The following is a 15,859-nucleotide window of genomic DNA, read 5'->3' as shown; positions in this document are numbered from 1 at the left end:
GATCTGCAACCTTGCAAAACTAGTCCAAGGCCACAACCTGCAAAACTAGCCCCAAGGCCAGAGGTAGGGAGTCTTTTAAAAAAAGTATGTTCTGCTAAAAGTCTCTTTGTTCTAGAGAAAGTAAGTTCTGCTAAAAGTCTCTTTGTGTCATTTCAATAAGGCCACATAAGGCTTTATTATAACTGCAAAATAAGGTGCTGTTTATGTATACATATTTGTATGTATATAAACACATGTGCATACACATGCATTTTCTATGATTAAAAAAGGAAAATGATTAGGTTACATAGATTTGCGGCATTTTCTTAATATGGTCTCAAATCATCAGAATGTCAGAATTGAGGGCCTTTTAAATGTAAATTCCAATGTAAACATATTCTCATGTTACATTTCCCAAAGAACAAAAGCAAGTGAGCAAGAAATAAAAGGAACATAGCACTGGGCACAGTGAGTGGAGCGGAAGGCACCAGGGAAGAGCCTCAGCTCTGAGACAGCCGTGGGTACCCAGCTCACCCCCGGAGGCGGACAGGCCAGGCTGGCTGAGCGGCTATGGGCAGGACTTGGACCTGGGCTGGCCCTCAGAGTCCTGTGCACTGGATACCAAGCTGTGCGGCTCTCAGGACCCAGACAGCAGGGATTTTGTGTATGTGCTGATGTGAAAGGCATGGTAAGAACCCTAGAGTAAACTGTGCAGATATATACAACATGGCCATGGTGTGCCAGATAAGGCATAACAAAGGCTGCAGACTAAATACCGAAAACAACATAAATGTAACATCTGACAGTTCTGGAAGCTGGAAGGTCCAGATCCAGGTGTCTGCGGGATCCTCCCTCTGGAGGTACAGGGAGGACTCTGCCTGAACCCTACCTCCTGGCTTACGGTAGCTCCTTGCTCTATGATATTATGGCTCTAGACTTTGTGTGGTGTCCTTCCCGCGTGCAGGTCTGTGTCCACATTTCCCTTATGATAAGCACACCAGACATAGTGGGGTCCACTGCACTGTAGGAGGACCTCATCTTTAATTGTTCTATAATGACCCCACTTCCAAACACAGTCACTTTCTGAGGGACCAAGGGTGAGGACTTTAATATAGAAGACTTTGGGGGACACAATTTAACCCACAACAACATAGATGTCTTCTTACAAGCAAAACAAAAATACAGTCCCATGCTCAGACTTTGGAACATAGCTCTGGGTGACATATTCCTCATGCATAAATATACCTGTACTGAAGTCTGTGCAGTAAGCACACTCAGGACCATCGGTGTGGCTTTAATACAGTTCTATTTTGGGACAAAACAATCATGACTTGTCGATAAGCAGCAAGCATGATTTAAAGACATGCGCTTATAAGATTTCAAATCCAGAGCCTTGTCTTTTAAGAAAAATGTGATCTTAAAATGTGCTGTTACTGAGGATGGACAGGATAGTTGTTTACTGGGAGCTACTTGATTTCTGAGGGCACACGGAGAGAGCTGGTCTGAAACTGGCTGAAACCTAATTCTTCTAGAACAAAAATGATAAAATTAACTCGTTCTCACTTTATCTGATCAGTTCCCTTACTAACAAATCTCTGTGAAACTACTCTATCAGGAGGAAAAGAGAAACCTTTTTTCTTTTATAAATAATGTTGGCGAGCAAGTGTGAATTGACTCCGATGTCTACACCAGTGAGCATCACAGGAAGACAAAGAAAGGGCTGCTGCCTCCCAGTCTCCTTGTGCCGGGACATTCCTCCTTCAGCTTTGGTTTCAAAAGGCATGGAGACCGATGGTACCGCTTCTGTAGATTAAGGACCAGATGTTTTAAAGGATGCATGGTCACATTTTTAATAAACTTCAGCTGTCATAGACTCTGTCCATCCATTTAAATATAGAAGATATTTGTGCGCCTGACCTGTGGTGGCGCAGTGGATAAAATGTCGACCTGGAAATGCTGAGGTCGCCGGTTCGAAACCCTGGGCTTGCCTGGTCAAGGCACATATGGGAGTTGATGCTTCCAGCTCCTCCACCCTTCTCTCTCTCTGTCTCTCTCTCCTTTCTCTCTCTCTCTCTCATCTCTCTCTCTCCTCTCTACAAATGAATAAAAAAAACTTTAAAAAAATTATTAAAAAAAAAGAAGATATTTGTGAACTGCCATCAGTATGAACCACATTTTAGCAAGCACTATGGAGGATGAGAGGTAGCTTTAGTTCATGTAGACCAACTGGAATGGTTCACTGAGAGAGAAAACTAAAGCCAGGACACATCACTGCGGAATTAACAATAAAGACAGTAGTTGTTACCATCACGATGATAACAGAAGACTCAGCAGTGATGTGTGCTTCTTGTGTGCCAGGTGCCGTGTAAGGGCTTCATGAACACTCACCCCATTCCCAGCAGCAGTGCTCTGAGGGAGGCAGAGACTCTACCTCTGTCCTACAGATGAAGGCATCGGGTGGGGGCAAGATTATGAGCTAGTCTGCAGTCTGAATACTCACAGGAGGTGCAGCTGAGCTCAGTCACTCAGCCAGGCATCGCCAAGTCCTTTCCCTTGGCCACCCTCACCCATGCGGCTCTCTACTCTGGCATCCGTGCGCCAGAGGGCAAACTAGGGTATTTTTCACCCACATACTGCTGCATCCCACCAAGTACAATTAAAGTAAACAACAATAAGAATAAGGAGAGACCCTATGACCAAACCAAAAAGGATGAGGATGCTCCTTCACTCTCTGTAAACTGGGTTAGATGAGGACAATGAAAAAACGCCAGCTGATATGGACATGGGTCTCAGGGCATTCAGTCTCTCCCTGAAAATCCCCCTGGACCTCACTGCAGGGGCACAGTTCACACAAAGTCAATGTGGGTCCAAGGTGTGCTTGGAGTAGTCAGTCTGAGGAAGAGGCTGGGTCACCGAGAAGCACAGGGCATCCTGGAGAAGACCAAGCCCCAGCTGAGAACAGCAAAGGTGCAGCAGAAAATGCCAGACAAGCGTCTCTACCTCCTATAGCCTTTCCATCTGTCCATCCTCCTAACCTGGAAAGAACTACCCGGGAAGCTAGGGTGAAGGGTCGGGGAAGGAGCAATCCCTGACAGCTGACACATACCAGAGAAGGAGCGTGGGGGACCCGGGAACCAGGCATGGCTTGTTTCTGAGGGAGGAACTCCATAATCGTGGGAGATTGTGTAGAAGTTACTTTACTCCAGGTTCACAAATGGGACAGCTCATTGCCCTGGCTCAGTGCCACTTCTCATCTCAGCACTGAGAAATAAACAGAGAGGGAGCTACAGGGGGCCTTTGCTGAGATAGAACTTTTCAAATTGGGAAAGAATAAACAGGCAAAAAATGACCCCACCTCTGTGGCCAACTCTACCTAATCCTGTGGGAAACAGAGGGGCGCTCCAGATTTTGTGCTTTTTCAGCAGCATTACTACTTCCACATAGCCACACTGTTGTCATCCAAAGGAGGGAGCAGGCCCTTTCAGAGCCAAGCACAATGGGACCCTTGGAAGACATGGCTTGAATGCATCACACCCTCAGCCTGACTAACCAGGACACATGCTGGCATCCACGTCTACATCCGCAGCAGCCTTTGGTCCCTGGACCTCCATGACCCCACGACTCTCCCTGTCACTGGGGTGTCTCCTGCTTCCCTCTGACTGAGCCCCAGACCTCCCTTCCCTCACATGCCCTCAGGTCTGCTGGTCTGAGCTAGCAAACTCCACTTCATCGACATCCTTTCCTGTGAACTTTCCTGCTGTTCTTATCTGGGCTGAAATGTCTGTCCCCAAGGGCAGCCCATTACCAAGGGAAGACCCCTATCTGTCCTATCTGCCACTTCCCAGGTACAGTGCTGACTTTGACCCCCTTTCTACCCTTTCGTCTCTGACTAGAGCCTCAGTAGGAAAGCACACACTTTTTAAATTGCAGTGAACCAACAGTAAAAAAAACTGGCTAAACTGAACTGAAGTGGTTAAAGAAATAAAGTAACTTGGGATACTGGCCAGCCCCGTGGCCACATGCCAGTGGACTTCTAAGAGCCACTGCACCCTCCTGCCGCCATCTCTTCCTGGATGGTGCCTTCGTCCCGCTGAGCTCCACTGTTTCTGTGCTAATGAGTAAAAGACCCCTGTCTCAAGCTCACACCACTGCCTATCAACTACATCAACTGCACCTGCCCGCTGACTTGCTCCACCTCGAGGCCTGCTGCACAGATGGCAAATCCCATTTCCTGCGTCCACTCACTCCGGGACCCAGACCTGGGCCGGTGTGGAGTTTTCCTCCTCCTAATAAACAGTGCTACTGTTCACCTGCTTGCTCCACCCAGTTACGGTTGCCAGGATGCCGCCTCCTCTCTCCTCCACCTGCAGCAGTCCCATCCGGAGTCTTTGGATTCTGTTCCCTCCCCCCCCCCCCCCCCCCCCCCCCGAGGCCTCAAGCACCGTCTCCTCCCAGGTCTTGCACAGCCCACAAGAGTTCTCTCCTGCCGCTTTAGCTGCTTCCCCTCCACCTGTGAACCTCTGCAGGTGAGCTAGTCAGAGAGTGCTGCACCCTGTCTACCTCTGGAAACCCCCCACTGTGTGCACAGTTGATTCCTTTCTCTCCCTTGACCGAAGGCCCTAAAGCAGGGCCATCAGACCATCTTCTCTAGAGAGCCCAACAGTGAAAGATGCATGCATTGCAATCCCCACAGTGCACAGTGGGGCCACCACAGCGCAAAACAGCCACAGGCAAAATGTAACTCCTGTGCATGGCTGCGCTCCAGTAAGCTCATCGATGACACTGACATTTGAATTGCATATAATTTGCACTTCATCCTGTTCTTTGGGTTTTCCCCCAACCATTTAAAAAGATAAAAATTCTTAATTCACAGACACAGAATCAGTTGCTGGGCCAGTCCACCCTAAATAATGACCCCAGGCCACCACTGGGACATCTCCTTATTCCTGATCCCCCAAATACCCCACATGCCTAGCCACACCAGCCTTTCTGCTGCACTAATATCCTCCCTTTTCTTTCCACCCAGACCCCATTCCTGTCCTGACTGATAATAGGCTTCCCCCTTGTTACTCACCCTTCATCCCTTCACAACAGAAGCCCTTCAGAACTTTCTTAGTTTCACTCTGAAGTAGCATTTTTTTACCCCATACAAATATGCTTTTTCATTGCACTGATCACTGCAATAAATTCCTAAGTACATTGTAGTTCCTCAATAAAAGAATGGCACATGCCATAATTCTCCCTACTCACACAGAACACAATGGACAAGGAATCCTTGAGTCAAAGTGGCACGCCTTGCTACCTACAAACACTATGGAATGCTCGTCCTACATGCATTGCACAGGTTCATATAGTGTAAGGAAAAAAGCAGAATTTACAAGCATCTGGGTAAAGAAAGAAGCCACGTAAGGAAAATGGCTGTGTTAGGCTTCCTGACAGGTTTACCAGCTGCAAGCTCTTTGCCTGATTGGTGCGTGGGTGCATAGCCATGCCATGTGTGCATGGTCTATGCAAGGTTATAGGTGCTTTCTCGGGGAGGCAATTCTCCTAGATCCCTCTCCCGCCACTGTGAGGTACAGTTTTCCTTGATCCCTTGCTCTTGCTGTGAATAGCAGATTTTTCATTGTTTATTAGCTCTTTCTCTTTTGGTGTTTATTCACTCACCTGTATTTGCAAGCCTCAAATAAACAGGTAAGGCCCAACACTTTATGGCTCTGCAGTTCCTCTGCCATCTGCCTGAATTCAATAGGAACCTACCTGGCCTCAGCCAATGGTCTTACATCTGGCATAGTTGGCAGGATTTGGAGCAGATTGGTATGGAGCTTCTGACACCCTTGAAGTGTGGGGTAGAGGAGTGGCTGTTGTTCTCCAATGTATGGCTCCCTGTTATTGTCTTTATGGAGGCTGTAGGCAGGGTGTATTTTACAGCCCTGTGAGAGAAAATTGAGAGCTCTGTGCAAGAGGTGACTCAAGGTCGAGAGCTCCAGGGTGAGTTGTGGACTGAGGGGCAATAACGCACGAGCTGGAATGGTCACTGGAGAAAGAGCTGCAGATCCAAGAACAGCAAGTCAGACTGCAGGCTGAGAACCAGTGATGGCATGAACTGGAATGAGCACTGGATAGAAAGGCCGACTGGGTTCGAGAGCTGCAGTGTGAGATGCAGGCTGAGCACCAATGGTGCCTAGAACTGGAGTGGTCTCTAGACAAAGAGTTACAGGTTCGCAAGCTGCAGTTTGCCCTGGAAGCTAAACCTAGGCAGTGACAGCTGTTGGAGAAATAACTGTGGGTTCCAGAGGTTGAGAGTCAGCTTCAGTAGGAGAGCAAGCAATTGCAGAAGCCTTGCAGGCATGGAAGACAGAGCTGCATTCCAGCAAGTGGAGCAGCTCTGATTTGGCAGGATCAGGCGTTTCTGACTCCTCCTCTTCTGAGGTGGAGGCTCGGGCTGCCTCTGCAGACTCAGAGCCCAGCTGCTGGTCACCAAGAAGGTAAAGTCCCAGCAGCAAAGAGTCCCTCGGGGCAACCACAGCCTCCTCCACAAATAGTGGAGCCCTACACCCAGGCAGAACTGATGGAGTTGGGGGTGCAATTCAGGCAGAAACCCATATTGCTGTTGGCAGCCTGACTACTGAGGTTGTAAGAAATAAGAGTGGATGGAATTGTGCTCTCCAGAACAGAGATGGAGAAAATGGCTGCCATTACCACACACTCCTCTTTGAGGCAGCATGTTTAGAACTTCCATGACAACCCAGGAAACCATACCCTATTAGAATGAGTGATGGCTGCCATGTGTATGGTCTGGCAGAATGCTGGAGACTTGCCAGGGGCAGTGAGTTGGTGGCAGTGCTACAATGAGTTAATAAAGGTTCTTTGGGACCTAGGTGTTAAGAATGCTGCTTTTCACCCGGGGTCCTGTGGACTAGATGAGGAAGTGTTTACGGCCAGGATGCAGGATCTTATTATCCTCTGTAGTGCCCCATCTGCCCTTTTTAGGTCACTAGTGGCTATCCTGGGCCCCTATGTGGGACAGCTTGTCAATGCAGTTATACAGATGGTAGCAGATTTGGGGGAGCTGGAGGTAGCATGGAATCACAAAACTGTGAGGGCTGCTGCCCGTGCTGCCCACACACCGGCTAGCAAGAGGAACGGACCTGTGAAAGTTACCTGAGCACAGGTGGGGGTAGATTTGATTGTGGCTGGGGCAGATAGGGAGGAATTGGATGGAAAGCCTACTAAGGTTCTTTTGGAGCTTTGGCAGCAGCTTAAACAAGGACAGAGATTCTAGCCGCGGAGATGAAGGGCCCCAGCAGCTACCAATAAAACGGTTGGTGCGCGGGTGGCATGGTTACAAGATTATATGATGGAGACCGCTGAAGGAGAGGAGGACACCCAAGACCCACTGTTCCAGTTTGAATAGGGGGAAAGCTGAGGGACCCATCTAACAGGGATAGGCGGGGACCAGAGGCTACACATGGAACTGGCTATCCACTGGTCTCCTTCTAATGTACAACAGGTATTGGCCTTGTTGGCTATAGGTGCAAAATGTTCCCTTGTTTATGGGAACCCAGAATGGTTTGCTGGGACCACAGTGCTCATTGATGGTTATGAGGGCCAAACTGTTCAAGTGAAGCCAATAACTATTCCATTGGGGATAGGAAGATTGCCTCCTAAACCATATAAGGCATATGTACCTCCTATTCCTGAATATATTTTGGGGGTTGATGTCTTACAAGGACTGTGGTTGGAAACTACAGTTGGGGAGTTCTGCCTGCGAGTCTGGGTCATGAAGGCAGTATTGCGGGGACATGCAGCACATTCCCCCTTGCAATTACCCGTTCCCAGTGTGTGACTAGCATGAAGCGGTACCTCCTTCCAGGTGGCTATGAAGAAATCACTGGGACAGTCCTTGAACTAGAAAAGTTAGGAGTCATCAAGTTGGCACACAGCTTTTACAATTCCTCAGGGTGGCCTGTGTGCAAACCAGACAGAACCTAGCAAATGACAGTGAATTACACAGAACTGAATAAAGTTGTTCCCCCTTTGCATGCTGCTGTACCCTCAATAGCTAACCTGATGGATTGGTTAAGCCATGAGTTGGGGACATACCACTTAGTGGCAGATTTGGCTAACACATTTTCTCTATTGATATAGCTGCAGTGAGTCAAGACCAATTTGCCTTCACTTGGGAAGGGCGGCAATGGACCTTTACAGTGTTACCCCAGGGCTATTTGCATAGCCCCTCCTTGTGTCATGGGCTGGTGGCTGCTTACCTGGCTGAATGGAAACAACCAGAGGCAGTTCGTATATATCACTATATTGATGACATTATGCTAACTAGTGACTCTCTTCCAGAATTGGAGCAAGCAGTCCCTACCCTGCTATCCCATATAAAAGTGTGTGGCTGGGAAGTCAACGAGGGCAAATCACAAGAACCTGGGTTATCTGTTAAGTTCTTGGGAGTTTTCTTATTGGGTAAGACAAAGGTTATCCCTGACACAGTTATAGATAAGATCCAAGCATACCCCATACCCACTACGGTAAAGCAGTTACAGGAATTCCTAGGTCTGTTGGGGTATGGATAGCATTCATAACCCATTTAGTTCAGTTACTGTGTCCCTTATATCACCTTATTCAGAAGGGGGTCCACTGAGATTGGACTGAGTAGGCACAAGGTGCATTTGCAGCAGCTAAGAGCACTGTCAAGACACAGCACAGGCCTTGAATGTGATTGATCCTGCCAGGCCCATGTATATCCATGTAACTTCTGAGGAGTTTGGATAGAGCCTGTGTCAACAAACAGAGTGCCTATGGCAACCTATTGGGTTTTGGTCCCAGTTGTGGAAAGGCGCTGAAGTCCGTTATTCATTAGTGGAGAAGCAGTGGCAGCTGTGTATACTGCCCTCCTGGCCACTGAGAGTATTACCACCACAACTCCAGTTACGGTCAAGACCACATATCCTATTGCAGGATGGGTGGGAGATTGGGCAACCAAACCTCATAGTGGTATGGGCAAAACCTCTACTGTGGCCAAGTGGGGTACAACTTGCAACAATGCTGTGCTCTTAGCACCAGCCCATTGAGAGCAGAATTTCAGGAAGTCTTGGGTCCAGTCACCTATGTGACCTGAGTCAGGTGCAGCTGGGGCTTAGGAGGCAGAACCTAAAATCAGTCCCTACCAGGAGGGGCAAATGCCCATCCCCAAGGATGCCTGGTACACTGATGGTACTAGCAGGGGCCAACCTGCCAAATGGATGGCCATAGCTTTCCATATGGCTACTGAGACTATTTGGATGGTGTAATGCCGCTGGTCAAGACCAGGCAGGTTCACATTGGATTCAAGCAAATGGTAGAAAAATTGCAGAGCCAGGAAGGGTTGGGCCATTTCATTTAATAAAGTCTCTAATGGCAGACAAGCACACAGGTAGGGGAAACTGCCTCTCAGGCAAATAAACAGCAAAATGGCCCCTCCCAGTGGCGGGCAGGCAACCCGCACATCCGCAATTCCCCTGAGCGCAATCACCCATAGCGTTATATAGGCCATACACACACGGTGCTGCCATGTGTTCACACACTAATCAGGCAAAGGTCTTGCAGCTAGTAAACCAGCGAGCAAGCCAAACACAGCTGCCCCACATTCCACCCCTTTAGGGTTGCTCACTTTACAATGTACATGACAGGAAACAGAGACTACAGCAACAGCAAAAGTTACACAATAATTAGAAAGGTGCCCTTCACAATGTCTCCCTGAGCACTTTGCCCAAAGTGTTACCTGGGGGTCCACCTCTAACTCCTTACCCCCCGGTAGGTAGGAGGACCTGTATAGTCCAGGGCTGTGTCCACAGAAGCTGTAAAGTGTCCTTGGTGTACCTCTGCCAGTGGATGAGAATCAGTGCAGGAGAGCCTCTACAGGTGCCATAGCCCCCCCCCATCAGGGTCTCTCTCATAGTACTGTCCATGAGCGGCATGTCCATCCATCAACTGAGCCGGTGCCCCCCCTCTGGTCGCAGTCCATGAGTCAGTCCATGATAGACAGCCCAGCTGCCTGTGCAAATCACCAAGGTAAAGGTTCATTACAGACAATTAGCCATATAGCTCTTTATTAATAGACCTCAGCACCTTTCCATAGTGTGCTTTCCATTGCCACAAGCTCCATCCAAACCCCTCAGCAAGCTCATAGGGGCTGGCGAAGTCAAACACAGTCAAAGCCTGTGTCATCTTAACAGTTCTCTTAGCTGCTACTGCTGCTGTAAAAAAAACATACACCTATTACCTTCAAATGCCAACACCTGCTGCACATTAGAAAGGGACCAGTGGATAGCCAATTACACATGGGGCCTATGGTCCCCGTCCATCCCTGTCAGACGGGTCCCTCAGCCTTCCCCCTATTCAAACTGGGACAATGGGTCTTGGGGATCCTGTAACCTAAACGCCAGCCATTTTCCAGGCAGATGCTGGGGCCACCTGCTTCCCCCACTTTTTCAGTGGCTGTAATCTCTGTTCTGACTGAAGCTGCCACCAAAGCTTCAACAAGACGTTATTAGGCTTGCCATGTAACTTCTCTCTATCTGCCCCAGCCGCAATTGAGTCTACCCACATCTGTGTTTGGGTAACATCAACAGGCCCATTCCTCTTGCTGGTTGGAGAAGCAGCACAGGTAGCAGCCCTCACAGACTTACGGTCCATCTCTATTCCGGAGAGCATGATGCCATTCACCCCTATGTCTCGCAGCCGCATCAAGCAGGCTGCAAGGAGCTCAGTGGGTTTTGTTGCAGTGCAACCCATGAGGAATGGAACCAGAGCCCAATTTGATTAGGAATTTAAAGGGCCTTTAGTAGCCGGCTGGTGACTGTCCACTGGGATGCAACGAACAGTCCCAAGCTCAGCGGGAGAGAGGTATTTAAGGGTAAAACCACAAGGTTACAGTTGTTAGCACATTTGCACAATATCTTGCAAAAGTACACACTGTTATAAAGATAATAAACCGTCTTCCTGCAATATATGCAAGGCTGAACCACAAAGAATGCATCCTGCCTCTGTTAGCAAGATTAGATCTGAGCCTAACTGCTGAGGCTTGTAAAAATTTTCGACTTGCAGCTGTAGCTATAGACTAGTTCCTCTTAAGCATTGAACTAAATTGGGTCAGGGGTCTTTAGCATGGGCTGGCCAGCACAGGTTTCTGCCTGAATTTCACCCCCAACTCCATCAGCTCTGCCCTGGTGTAGGGCCAAACCACAGAGTGCTCCACTACCTGGGGAGGAGGCTGTGGCTGTCCCTGAGGGACTCTTGATTGCTGGATCTTTACCTTCTTGGCGACCACAGGCCAGGCTCCAAGTCTGTGGATGGCAGTTGCAGCCTGAGTCTCCCCCTTCAGAAGAGGAGGAGTTGGAAACACCTGATCCTGCCAAGTCAGAGCCACTCTGCCAGCAGGAATGCAGATCCATCTTCCACGCCCACTTTGGCTCCTGTGGCAGCTGGCTCAGACCCTGAAGCTGACTCTCGAGCTCCTGAACCCACAGTTGTTTCTCCAACAGCTGTTACTGCCAACGTTCAGCTTTCAGGGAAAACTGCAACTCTTGAACCCATAACTCTTTCTCCAGAGACCGCTCCAGTTCCAGGCGCTGTAGGCACTCAGCCTGCACCTCACACTAAAACTCCAATACCTGGTCGGCCTCCCTTTCCAGCACTTGCTCCAGTCCACACTGTCATTGGCACTCAGTATGCAGCTCATCCTGGAGTTTTTTTACCTCGCTCAGCATCTCACAGAGAGCTCTTCATTTCTTCTTGCAGGACTGTAAAAATCAGCCAGCCCATGGTCCCCAAAAGGACAGCCATAGGGAGCCATTACAATGACCAGTCCTCTACTCCACCCCTCAAGGGTGGCTGCAGCTCCATACTCATCTGCTCCAAACCCTGCTCATTGTGCCAGATGTAATGGTGATGGCCAAGGCCAGGGAGGTTCACATTATATTTGGGCAGATGATAGGAAAAACTGCGGAGCCAGGAAGGGTTGGGCCATTTTGTTTAATAAAGTCTCACAATGGCAGACAAGCAGGCAGGAGAAACCACCTCTCAGGCAAACAACCAGCAAAATGGCCCCTCACAGTGGCAGGCAGGCAATCTGTGCATCCGCAACCTTCCATTTCTCTTCTCTCTCAAGCACAAGCACACATAGCCTTATATAGGCTATGCACACATGCCTCTGTCATGTGCTCATGCACTAATCAAGCAAAGTGCTTGCAGCTGGTACACCAGCAAGCAAGCCTAACCCAACTGGCCCACATTTCACCCCTTGAGGGTTTCTCGCCTCACCATATGTACATTACATACATTCAAAATATAAAAATTATAAAGGTACCCTTCACAATGTTTCCCTGAGCACTCTGCCCAGGGAGTTAACTGGAGGCCCACTTCCAACTCCCCATCCCACAGTGCCACCAAGGACACCCATCATAGGTGGGGGACCTTTAGAGTTCAGGGACTTGTCCATTGAAATAAAAAATGCCCTTGGTGCATCTCTGCAACTGGGTGAGAGAAGTTTCCTGGAGTAGGAGGGCATCTACCTACATCAAGGTCTCTCATACTGTCCAAAGGCAGCATGTCCATCCATCAAGGGAGCTGGTGCCCCCCTCTTGTTGCAGTCCACAATAGACAACCCAGCTAGGTAAAGGTCCACTACAGGCAACTAGGTTCACATAGGGCCTCAGGCCTCCGCCTTTATCCCTACCATCGTGACAGCTCTGAAAATGCTGCCCCCAGGAGGACCACGTGGCAATGGTGGACAACCTCTCCATTTCTGCTCCAGAGAACATGATGCCACCCACACCTATGCCCCACAATTGAAGCAACCCTACCAAGGGCTCAGTAGGTACTATTTGATGCTGAGTTTTTACCTTCTGGATGACCTCTGGCCAAGCTCTGAGTGTGCAGATGGCAGCTTCAGCCTGAGCCTCTTCATCCTCAGAAGAGGAGCTGGAAACGCCTGCTCTCACCGACTCAGAGCCACTCCGCCGGCACAGCTCCGTCTTCGACTCCTGCAGCTGCTGGCTCTCAGCCTGAAGCTGAACCCGCAGTTGTTCCTCCAACTACTGCTGCCAACATTCAACTTCCAGGGCAAACTGCAAGTCACGAACCCGTAGATCACTCCAGTTCCAGGTGCTCAGCAGCTCTGGAACCTGGTCGGCCTCCTCCAGCTCTAGCTCCAGTTCGTGCAGTCATTGCTGCTTAGTATGCAGCTCATCCTGGAGCTTTCGACCTCACTCAACTTCTCAAACAGAGCTCTTAGTTTCTTCACGCATGATTGCAACTCCTGCACCCGACGCTTGAACTCCTTAACCCGCAGTTGTTTCTCCAACAACTGTCACTACCAACGTTCAGCTTCCAGGGCAAACTGCAACTCGTGAACTCGCAATTCCTTCTGCAGAGACCACTCCAGTTCCAGGAGTCATTGTCACTCAGCCTGCACCTCATACCGTAACTCCCGTACCCGGTTGGCCTCCCTTGCTAGTGCTCACTCCAGTTCACACTGTCGCTAGCGCTCAGCATCCTGGAGCTTGCAACCTCGCTCAGCTTCTCACACAGAGCTCTTGGTTACTTCTTGCAGGATTGTGAAAAACACCCAGCCCACAGACTCCACCAGGAGAGACACTGGGAACAGCCACTCCTCTATTTCACCCCTCAAGGGTGTCAGCAGCTCCATACCCATCTGCTCTGAACCCTGCTCCCTGTGTCAGATGTAATGCCTGTGGTCGAGGCCAGGCAGGTTCACATGAGATTTAGGCAGATGGTAGAAAAACTATGGAGCTGGAAAGGGTTGGGCCAAAGATGGATTTAACGGCAGATGCACATTCCACCCCTTTAGGGTTGCTCGCCTCACCATTGACACATTACATACATACCAAAAATGACAATTACAAAGGTACCCTTCACAATGTCCCCCTGAGCACTCTGCCCAGGGAGTCAACTGGAGGCCCTCTTCCAACTCCCCACCCCATGGTGCCGACAGGGACACCCATCATAGGTGGGTGCACAGAGTGCACACCCTTGGCCCTGATTTCTGAAGGGCTATGCAAAACTCCAACTTTACACTTTTTTTTTCCAATGTAAGGCACCCAACATTGTGCCCGGGGCCTCAACCAACCTTAATCTGCCTCTGGGTTGGGCCATTCCATTTAAGAAAGTCTCACAACAGGGGAAAAGCACAGAGGCAGGGGAAACTGCCTCTCAGGCAAACAAACAGCAAAACAGCCCCTCACATTGGCGGGCAGGCAATCTGCGCATCCGCAATCTCTAATCTCCCTTGAGCTCAGGCACCCATAGTCTTATGTAGACCATGTACACGTGGTACTGCTATGCACCCACACACCAACCAGGTAAAGTGCTTACAGCCAGTAACCCCACGAGCAAGCCTAACACAGCTGCCCCACACGTACCAAGGACACCTTTTCATTTCAATGGGCATGGCCCTGGACTGTGTAGGCCCCCACCTATGATGGGTGTCCCTGTTGGCACCATGGGGTGGGGAGTTGGAACTCACTGGGCAGAGTACTCAGGGGGACATTGTGAAAGGTACCTTTGTAATTGTCATTTTTGGTATGTATGTAATGTGTCAGTGGTGAGGCGAGCAACCCTAAAGAAGTGGAATGTGAGGCAGCTGTGCTAGGCTTGCTTACGGTGTTACCAGCTGTAAGCACTTTTGCCTGATTGGTATGTGAGTGTGTGGCTGCGCCACGTGTATGTGGCCTAGATAAAGCTATGGGTGCTTGCACTCGAGAGAGATTGGGGATTGCTGATGCACAGATTGCCTGCCTGCCACTGTGAGGGGCCCTTCTTGCTGTTTGCCTGAGAGGCGGTTTTCCCTGCCTGTGTGCTTGTCTGCCATTGTGAAACTTTATTAAACGGAATGGCTGAACCCTTTCTGGCTCCGCAGTTTTTTTACCATTTGCCCGAATCCGATGTGAACCTGCCTGACCTCGGCCACCGGCATTCAGGGGGACTCTCACAGAGATGACCAATGGCCAGAATAACATGGCTGCAGCAACGCCTCTCACAGCGCTGTTGTAACAGTGGACATTACAATAACCTATCTAGAATGCGACAGCACACAGATGTTAGCTAATAGCAGCATAAGGGTGCTTTAGTAATGTCATTACTTCTTTCCAGGCATATATTCTTTTTCTGTACCAACCAGTCCAAGGCCTAATCTCTTCAAAATGCATGAAGTAAAGTACAGATGTCGGGAGACGCCGTCAATTCTCCCAACCGATTTATAGATTTGGCAGTTGAGAAAACAATCCTCTAGTAAATGAAGTTTTAGTTTTGTCAGTGAATGTTGAACAAGTTTTTTTCATTTATTCATTTGGAAAATTCATTAAGTCTTGTTAGTATTTACTCATTCTTTGACTTAGGTCAATGACTTTTTTGCCTACTATCTATCCAACATTATTTCAGAAACAGTGGTTGGTCCTGACAATTCAAAGTTTAAAAGGACAGATGTCCTGGTCTCTGGTTTCTTATCCAGCCCATATCGAAGATCATGAATGCTTCATTTTAAGTGACTAGGTAAGTAGGTGGATATTTGGACTTTCAAATATTTCAGCGGAGGTGCAGGTTTACACATAAGGGGAAATAACAGAAATGAATGCTATGCACATTAGTGGAGGTCAAATGCCTTAGGCCTTTCCACTCTGTGGTTGGGTGGAGTCTCGGTGTATATTTTTAAAGAGAGTAGGTCTTGGACTGGTTGGTATATATACAAAGCTCATATGCCCAGAAAGATGTGATGACTTTATTGAAGCACCCTAATACCGAATTTAACAGGGGTCATTAAAGAGTGTTAAGAAAAAATTACTGAGCAATGATCATAATCATGCAGACACTGGATACT

The sequence above is a fragment of the Saccopteryx bilineata genome, chromosome 3, assembly GCF_036850765.1.
Source record: "Saccopteryx bilineata isolate mSacBil1 chromosome 3, mSacBil1_pri_phased_curated, whole genome shotgun sequence".
In the NCBI taxonomy this organism is placed as follows: Eukaryota; Metazoa; Chordata; class Mammalia; order Chiroptera; family Emballonuridae; genus Saccopteryx; species Saccopteryx bilineata.
This window is presented reverse-complemented; position numbering follows the sequence as displayed.